Here is an 8886-nt window from a genome sequence, read left to right as displayed (position 1 = left end):
GGCACCCACCACCATCTGACAGCTGGTGTTTTTCAGCCATCTTCTGCCTTACTCACCAGGAATTCTTCATTTGTTGATTTCAATTGTTCATTTATAACCTAAGTCGACTTTGTGTCTACACGGAGTCAGCACATGCTACATACAGAGGAACAGCATCATTCCTAACTTCTGCTGGATGCACGGTCCTTAGGAAGCTTGGCCAAGGCGGGCCAACTCACACAGTGAACGGTCCCAGACCCTAGAGGAGGGGAGACCCCTGGTTAGCTCAGACCTGTTCTTACCTTGGGGCTTCCCAGGTGGTGCAGTGGTAAAGAATCTGCCTGCAATCCAGAAGACCCGGGTTCAATCCCTGGGTTGGAAAGATCCTCTGGAGGAGGGCATGGCAACCCCATCTAGTATTCTTGTCTGGAGAATCCCCACGGACAGAGGAGCCTGGCGGGCTACAGTCCACGGGGCCGCAAATAGTCAGACACAACTGAGTGACTGAGCACGTTCTCAACTTCCTGCCTCGCGGTTCTTTTTGTGGTTTTGAAAAAGAAATATATGGTAAGTGCCAAGGGTGGGTGGTCTGATGGGGTGGCTGTTCAGAGCAAGTCCAGGACCCAGGGGCTGTTGGGTGACACATGGCCTTGTCGCAGTGGCCTCTGGCAGGTCTTTGGGTGATGGCTGGGAACCATCCTCAGTCCAAAGAGAGATGCAGAGATCGCTTGGTGCCGCCGGCACATGGGCAGTAAACCTAAGAGACGCTGAAGAAGGCAGGCGGCAGGCGGCAGAAGCTGTGGTTTAGGTCTGCAGCTGAGCTGAGAATTTACAGAAGGATGTCAGGGCCTCACTGCAGAAGGCCCTGAGCGGCTGGCAAGGGATGAGCCTGGATCCCGCAGGCCATGGAGAGGTCACAGTTCACAGCGCATCACGAGCTTGTGTTTGGAGAACTGGAGGAAGGAGGGGTGGGCTTAGAGGCTGTCTTATGGGTACAGCGTCCGGAGCTTCTGGTGCCACTGTTTCTGGGCTGTATAATTATGCCTGCATGATGCTGACCACACACACACACACGTACACACAGACACATACACCCACACGCACACACACACCAAGAACCTCAGTCAATAACTTCCATGAAGAATGAGAGAGCCCCTGATCTACGTGGAAACAGAGCAATTAGCAAGAACACACCATGGGTGGTGCGATGCTAGTTGGGCATGGAGATGACCCCCTTCTGCTCTGCCCCCAAGAATGTGGAACAAAAGCTGCTCTCAGAGGGTAAAACCGTGGCATGATCACACACTGCCACAGTGCAGAGCCTGCAGTGACTTTGAGGAGACAGTGACTCTCTGCGCATCCAGCCTCCATCTACAAAAAATGTGGTCAGTCCTAAAGAGCAGACAGGCACAGAAGTGCAGAAAAAGGAGGCCTAGGGTGAATGCAGAGCGCTGGCCTGGAGAGAGCATCTTGGTGCTGAAGGCAGTTGTGTCTTTCTTGTGGAGATAGATGCATCGACTTATCATCACACAACAGCAGGATGCATCTCCCTGGTACAACTGACCTGTGGGTTTTCATTCTATATCCACCCACCAGCTGGGTGAGTGCAACCTGACTCCCCGAGGACATTATCCCTGGAGGAGCATGGGTGTCAGCCCCAAGCAGCTCCATACAGGTGTCCAGAGCTGTCTCTGATGGGTGAGATGGGCCCGTCCACCCTGAGACACAGACCAAGACCATACTACCACCAGGAACTGGTCTTCCAGGAAGCCCCTCCACCTTCTCTGCCCCTTCCACTTGTGCCATCAGACTGTATTTCTCTTTTTCCAAACACACCAGAATATATCAAAGTCCTACAGGTTGGGTGGTTACTATGACTGTTTTTATCAGCAAGGAAATAGAGACTCAAAGGAGTCATTCCCTGACCCCGAGGACACTCAGCTTAGTCAACCAGCCTGGATTCCAAAACTGATCTGACTCTAAAGCGCATGTTTTTCCTATTACCACGTCCTCCCTGCCTTCAAGGACAGTCCTCTCCAGCTTGTCTTTTTTTTTTTTTTTTTAAGATTTTTTTGATGAGAAGAACCGACTCATTGGAAAAGACTGATGCTGGGAAAGATTGGAGGCAGGAGGAGAAGGGAGTGACAGAGGATGAGATGGTTGGGTGGCACCATCGACTCAATGGACATGAGTCTAAGCAAATTCCTGGAGATGGTGATGGACAGGGAAGCCTGGTGTGCTGCAGTCCACAGGGTCGCAGAGTCAGACATGACTTAGCAACTGAACAACAACAAAAACATTTTTAAAAAGTCTTTACTGAATTTATTACAGTATTTTTTTAGTACAGTATTACTTCTGTACCACCTTTTGGTTTTTTGGCTGCCAGGCATGCATGATCTTAGCTCCCTGACAATGGATCAAACCTGCTCCTTCTGCACTGGAAGGCGAAGTCCCAGTCACTGGACCACCAGGTAAGTCCCTCCAGCTTGTCTTTAAGTAAGAAATTGTGACCGGTGGATAAGGTAGGGGTCAGTATGGCCAGCAGCCTGGGGCTCCCCTCTGGGACCAGTTGCCATCTTCAATTCCAAGGGCAAGCTGGGATAAGGCATCAAGCTGCCTCTGCACCTGCTTGGCAAAGGAGCATGAAGAGCGATGCTCCAGGGTCGATGAACAATATCAGCCCTTCTCTTCCGTGCCAGTCCTGTGTTTTGGTCACCCCAAATTCCCCCATGTCCCTCCTACATGGATGAGAGGACAGGGTTAGTCTTTCCCCTCACCCCTTTCTCCCAAATAGTATAATCCTATTTCAACAATCTTGTTCCATTCCATTTCCACCTGAAGACACATCACTCTGTCCAAACTTGAGGTCACTTGTGTGTCTCTCAAATTTTATGGAATGCCCTCAACCTCAAAAGCTACTTGCTTTTAAGCATAGCTTTGCCGTTCATGGAGGTATCCTTGTAGCTCAGTTGGTAAAGAATCTGCCTGCAATGCAGGAGACCCTGGTTTGATTCCTGGGTCAGGAAGATATGCTGGAGAAGGGATAGGTTACCCACTCCAGTATTCTTGGGCTTCCCTTGTGGCTCAGCTGGCGAAGAATCCACTTGCAATGCAGGAGACCTGGGTTCAATCCCTGGGTTGGGAAGATCCCCTGGAGAAGGGAAAGGCTACCCACTCTAGTATCATGGACTATACAGTCCATGGGGTCCCAAAGAATCGGACACGACTGAGTGACTTTCACTTTCACTTTGCGGTTCTTGGAGGTATCCTCTGTAATCTGTCCTTCCTGTCTTTAAAAATCAGGGTAGATGAGGTCCAATTTATATGCAGTACAGTCACCCTTTGGGGGGGTTAGCATTCTAGGAATTTTGACAACCCGATGGATGGTGTACCCACCGCCACAATCCAGATGTAGGACATTTTCATTACATCCCCCCAAATTGCTTGTGCCTCTTGTGAACAAATGTGCGTCCCCACCTCCTAGGTTTTGGCAACTTCTGATTTGTTTTCCAGTACCGCAGTTTTGCCTTTTCCAGAATGTCAAGAAGGAAGTCTTTAATATTTTACTACCGAATGTGTAATTACAAAAACTGAGTTTGTGCACACAGGCAAGCTCACACGCCCACAAGTGTGGGCCACAAAACCCTTATCAGGTTAAGGAAGTCACCTTTGGTTCCTAGTTGAGAAGGACAAGAGCTTTATATGGTAAAGCAAATACTGCCTGTTATCAAACACCTTCCGTCTCTACTGAGATGATTGAATGTTTTGTTTTTTTTTTTTTTTAATGAACTGTTATATAGTGAACTACTTATAGAAATTTCCTGATGCTGAACCAGTTTTGACTTCATGAAATGAATCTAACTCGGTCATCCTTTGTTATGTTTTTTTTATTTGGTTCATTTTCATTGGTGAAATGATTCTGTGATTTTTTTTTTTCTCTAGCGACTGTTTCTGATCCTTGCATTAAGATTATGTTGGCCCCATAGTACATCTTAAAAAATGCTCCTTTTCTTCTACCATATAGGAGCAATATAATAATATTGAAACTGTCTTTTTCTCTAATATTTGGTGTACTGATCTATCAAGTAGTGGTATTGTTAAGTGTTCATTACCCCAATTTAAAGGTTTTCCAAGTCCACTTTGGCAATTAGTATTTTGCTGGTAATATGTATGAGGGTATGTGGCATTGTACAAGAGGCAATGATCAAGACCATCCCCAAGAAAAAGAAAATGCAAAAAGGCAAAATGGTCGTCTGAGGAAGCCTTATAGATAGCAGAGAAAAGAAGAGATGCTAAAGGTAAAGGAGAAAAAGAAAAACATATACCCATTTGAATGCAGAGTTCAAAAGAAGAGCAAGGAGAGATAAGAAAGCCTTCCTGTGATCAATGCAAAGAAATAGAGGAAAACAATAGAATGGGGAAGATTAGAGATCTCTTCAAGAAAATTAGAGATACCAAGGGAACATTTCATGCAAAGATAGGCACAATAAAGGACAGAAATAGTATGGACCTAACAGAAGCAGACGGAGAAGGAAATGGCACCCCACTCCAGTACTCTTGCCTGGAAAATCCCATGGACGGAGGAGCCTGGTGAGCTGCAGTCCATGTGGTTGCTCAGAGTCGGACATGACGGAGCAACTTCACTTTCACTTTTCACTTCCATGCGTTGGAGAAGGAAATGGCAACCCACTCCAGTGTTCTTGCCTGGAGAATCCCAGGGACGGGGGAGCCTGGTGGGCTGCCGTTTATGGGGTCGCACAGAGTCGGACACGACTGAAGTGACTTAGCAGCAGCAGCAGCAGAAGCAGAAGATATTAAGAAGAGGTGGTAAAAATATACAGAAGAACTATACAAAAAGATCTTCATGACTCAGATAACCATGATGGTGTGATCATTCACCTTGAGCCAGACATCTTGAAATGTGAAGTCAAGTGGGCCTTACAAAGCATCACTACAAACAAAGCTAGTGGAGGTGATGGAATTTCAGTTGAGCTATTTCAAATTCTAAAAGATGAAGCTGTGAAAGTGCTGCATTCAATATGCCAGCAAATTTGGAAAACTCAGCAGTGGCCACAGGACTGGAAAAGGTCAGTTTTCATTCCAATCCCAAAGAAAGGCAATGCCAAAGGATGTTCAAACTACCGCACAATTGCACTCATCTCACACACTAGCAAAGTAATGCTCAAAATTCTCCAAGCCAGGCTTCAACAGTACATGAACCATGAACTTCCTGATGTTCAAACTGCATTTAGAAAAGGCAGAGGAACCAGAGATCAAAGTGCCAACATCTGCTGGATCATCGAAAAAGCAAGAGAGTTCCAGAAAAACATCTACTTCTGCTTTATTGACTACACCAAAGCCTTTGACTGTGGGGATCACAACAAACTGTGGAAAATTTTTCAAGAGATGGGAATAGCAGACCACCTGACCTGCCTCTTGAGAAATCTGTATGCAGGTCAGGAAGCAACAGTTAGAACTGGACATGGAACAACAGACTGGTTCCAAATAGGAAAAGGAGTACATCAAGGCTGTATATTGTCACCCTGCTTATTTAACTTACATGCAGAGCACATCATGAGAAATGCTGGGCTGGATGAAGCACAAGCTGGAATCAAGATTGCCGGGAGAAATACCAATAACCTCAGATATGCAGATGACACCACCCTTACGGCAGAAAGTGAAGAAGAGCTAAAGAGCCTCTTGATGAAAGTGAAAGACGAGAGTGAAAAAGTTGGCTTAAAGCGCAACATTCAGAAAACTAAGATCATGGCATCCGGTCCCATCACTTCATGGCAAATAGATGGGGAAACAATGGAAACAGTGACAGACTTTATTTTTTGAGGCTCCAAAATCACTGCAGATGGTGACTGCAGCCATGAAATTAAAAGACACTTGCTCCTTGGAAGAAAAGCTATGACCAACCTAGACAGTGTGTTAAAAAAGCAGAGACATTACTTTGTCGACAAAGGTCCATCTAGTCAAAGCTATGGTTTTTCCAGTGGTCATGTATGGATGTCAGAGTTAGACTATAAAGAAAGCTGAGCACCGAAGAATGTATGGTTTTGAAATGTGGTATTGGAGAAGACTCTTGAGAGTCCCTTGGGCTGCAAGAAGATCCAACCAGCCCATCCTAAAGGAGATCAGTCCTGGGTATTCATTGGTAGGACTGATGTTGAAACTCCAATACTTTGGCCACCTGATGGGAAGAATTGACTCATTGGAAAAGACCTTAATGGTGGGAAAGAGTGAAGGCAGGAGAAGGGGGCTGACAGAGGATGAGTTGGTTGGATGGCATCACCGACTCAAGGGACATGAGTCTGAGTGAACTCCGGGAGTTGGTGATGGATGGGGAAGCCTGGTGTGCTGCAGTCCATGGGGACACAACTTAGCGACTGAACTGAACAGAACTGATGTCTTTTTCATTTAATTTGTCAAATTTATTGGCAATAAATTACTTATAATATTCTTATGGATTTTTGCCACTGCTACTTCAACAGTATTCTAGTTTCCAAAGACTGCTATAATAAAGCACCAGAAGCTGAGTGCCTTACAACAACAAAAATTTATCATCTCTGTTCTGCAAGCTACAAATCTGGAATCAAGGTGTCAACAGAGTTAGTTTCTTCTGAGGGCTCCAAGGGCAAACCTGCGCCATGCCTCTTCTGAGGACTGTTGGCAATCTTTGGCATTCCTTGGCTTGCAGACACATCGCTCCCATCATAACCTTCATCTTTCCATGATGTTCTAACTGTTGACTATGCTCATGTCTCTTCCCTTCTCATAATGACTTCAGTCATATCAGAATTCATACAAGGGCTTCCCTTCCTATAAAGATACCCAGCCTGCCCTAAAGACCCTATCTTAATTAACTTGATTATGGCTGCAAAGATCCTATTTCCTATTAAGTTTATATGAACAGGTACTAGAGGTTAAACATATCTTTTGGGCAAGGGAACCCAATTCAGCTCATAACAAGTAGTTAAATCCTCTTTCTCATTTCTGATGTTGCTGCTGGTGCTTTTCCCCTTTATTTCTTCTTATTCTTGCTGGTAGTTCTGTTTCATCAATCTTTTAAACACGCATCTATCTTTTAGCTTTGCTAATCCTTCTTTACCTCTTTTTTCCTGTTCCATTAATTTTTCTCTTTATTTAGTACCACTTTCCATTTTTTAAAAGCTTATTCTTTTATTATAATTTCTTTATTAGGAAGTTTACCTTCCTGCTTTTCAGACTTTCTTCTCTCTTAAAATATAAACGTGGAAGCTATATATTTTTTTCTAACCACTTATAACCACTGTTGTAACCTTAGTCCCTACAGTAGAGTATGCAATATTATCTTCATAAATGAGTATTAAGTGTCTCTAATTTCTACTGTGATTTCTCCTTTGACCGTAGAATTATTTTAAAGTATATCTTTAAATTTCCAACTACAGGATTATTTTTTAAAGTTATGTTTTGCTCTTGATTTCTTATTTTCTTTGCAGTTGTCATATATAATCTATGAGACGCTGATTCTTCTGAACTTTTTGACACTTGGCTTATAGCGTAACATGTAGACAATTTCTTAAGTGTTTCTAGTAAGCTTGGGAAAAAATGTCTCTTCCATATCTTAGGCATAGAATTCTGTATATTAATATATCCATCAGCTCAAGCTTGTTAATGGCATTGCCCAAACTGTCCATATTATTTATGTTCCTGTTGCTTGATCTATCGAGTCCTGAGAACAAATACTAATGCTCCCACTGTGGGGTAAATTTGTCAGTTTTTCCCTGTGGTTCTTACAGTTGCGTTTAATCTATTTTGAAGCTACATTACTGGTTATATACGAGGTTAAGATTGTTAGGTCTTTCTTGGGAATTGAACTTTTTAGCATTGTGACTCTCTCTCTTTATGTCTAATAAAGCTTTTTGCCTTGTAGTAAATTTTGTCTGATAGTATTTCCTCTTTTACTTCTTTCTATCAAGTAGCTCTTTTCCCAGGCTTGTGCTTTCACTTTTCTGGCATCTTTATGTTTGCGTTGTGTCTCTTGAGAGCAACATAAATTAGATTCTTAAATCCAGTCTAACCATATTTACTCTTTCGTGGAAGAGTTTACTCTAACAATCATTTCATTTCTTTTAATGTAGTCCATTTACATTTCAGTGACTGCTAGTACAGTTGGATTTATTTCTACCATACTGTTCTTCCTTTCTTCCCCGTATCTTCGTCTTGTTTCATCTTTTAAAAAATTTATTGAATTTTCCTTCTACTAGTTTCAACATTTTATTCTTCCATGTCTATTCCCTTAGTGGTTATTAAGCTTAAAACCAACAGTTAACTTCTTACTCATCTCCTGATCAATACGAGGACCTTAGCATGTTTCAACTTCAGTCATGCCTCACTCCAACTTATATGCTTTTTCACCCTATTTCAGTTCTGTTTTTTTCTTGAACTCCACAAACTACACAACTTAACCTTCTACAGTTTCGTTGGTGCTGGCAGAAGACGTGATACACTGGGTCAGCGACAGCGGACTTTATCCTCTTGGTGCGCCCAGCCGCGGAAGCATTGTAGTCACAGTGGCTTCGCTTCCCAGTCCCACGGGGGAGACACAGCCGACTCCAAGCAGTGGGTTTGTATGTCAGGACTCCAGGAAATCCCAATCTCTTACAGATTTGCATGCAAATCTGCCCAAACTCTGGCCAGAAGCCTGGATTGGGACGTTATCACACTGCAGAAGCAAGCAGTCCTGTGCTCCGAAGGTGGACATCCTCTCCGTTACCTAAGGCGGTTTGCTGTACAAACATTCTTAAAAAGATGTGCTCACTCGCTTTAGTCGTGTCTGACTCTTTACAACCCATGGACTGTAGCCTGCCAGACTCCTCTGCTCATGGGATTTCCCAGGCAAGAATACTGGCGTGGGTTGCC

This window comes from Ovis aries, chromosome 3, assembly GCF_016772045.2.
Source record: "Ovis aries strain OAR_USU_Benz2616 breed Rambouillet chromosome 3, ARS-UI_Ramb_v3.0, whole genome shotgun sequence".
Lineage (NCBI taxonomy): Eukaryota > Metazoa > Chordata > Mammalia > Artiodactyla > Bovidae > Ovis > Ovis aries.
This window is presented reverse-complemented; position numbering follows the sequence as displayed.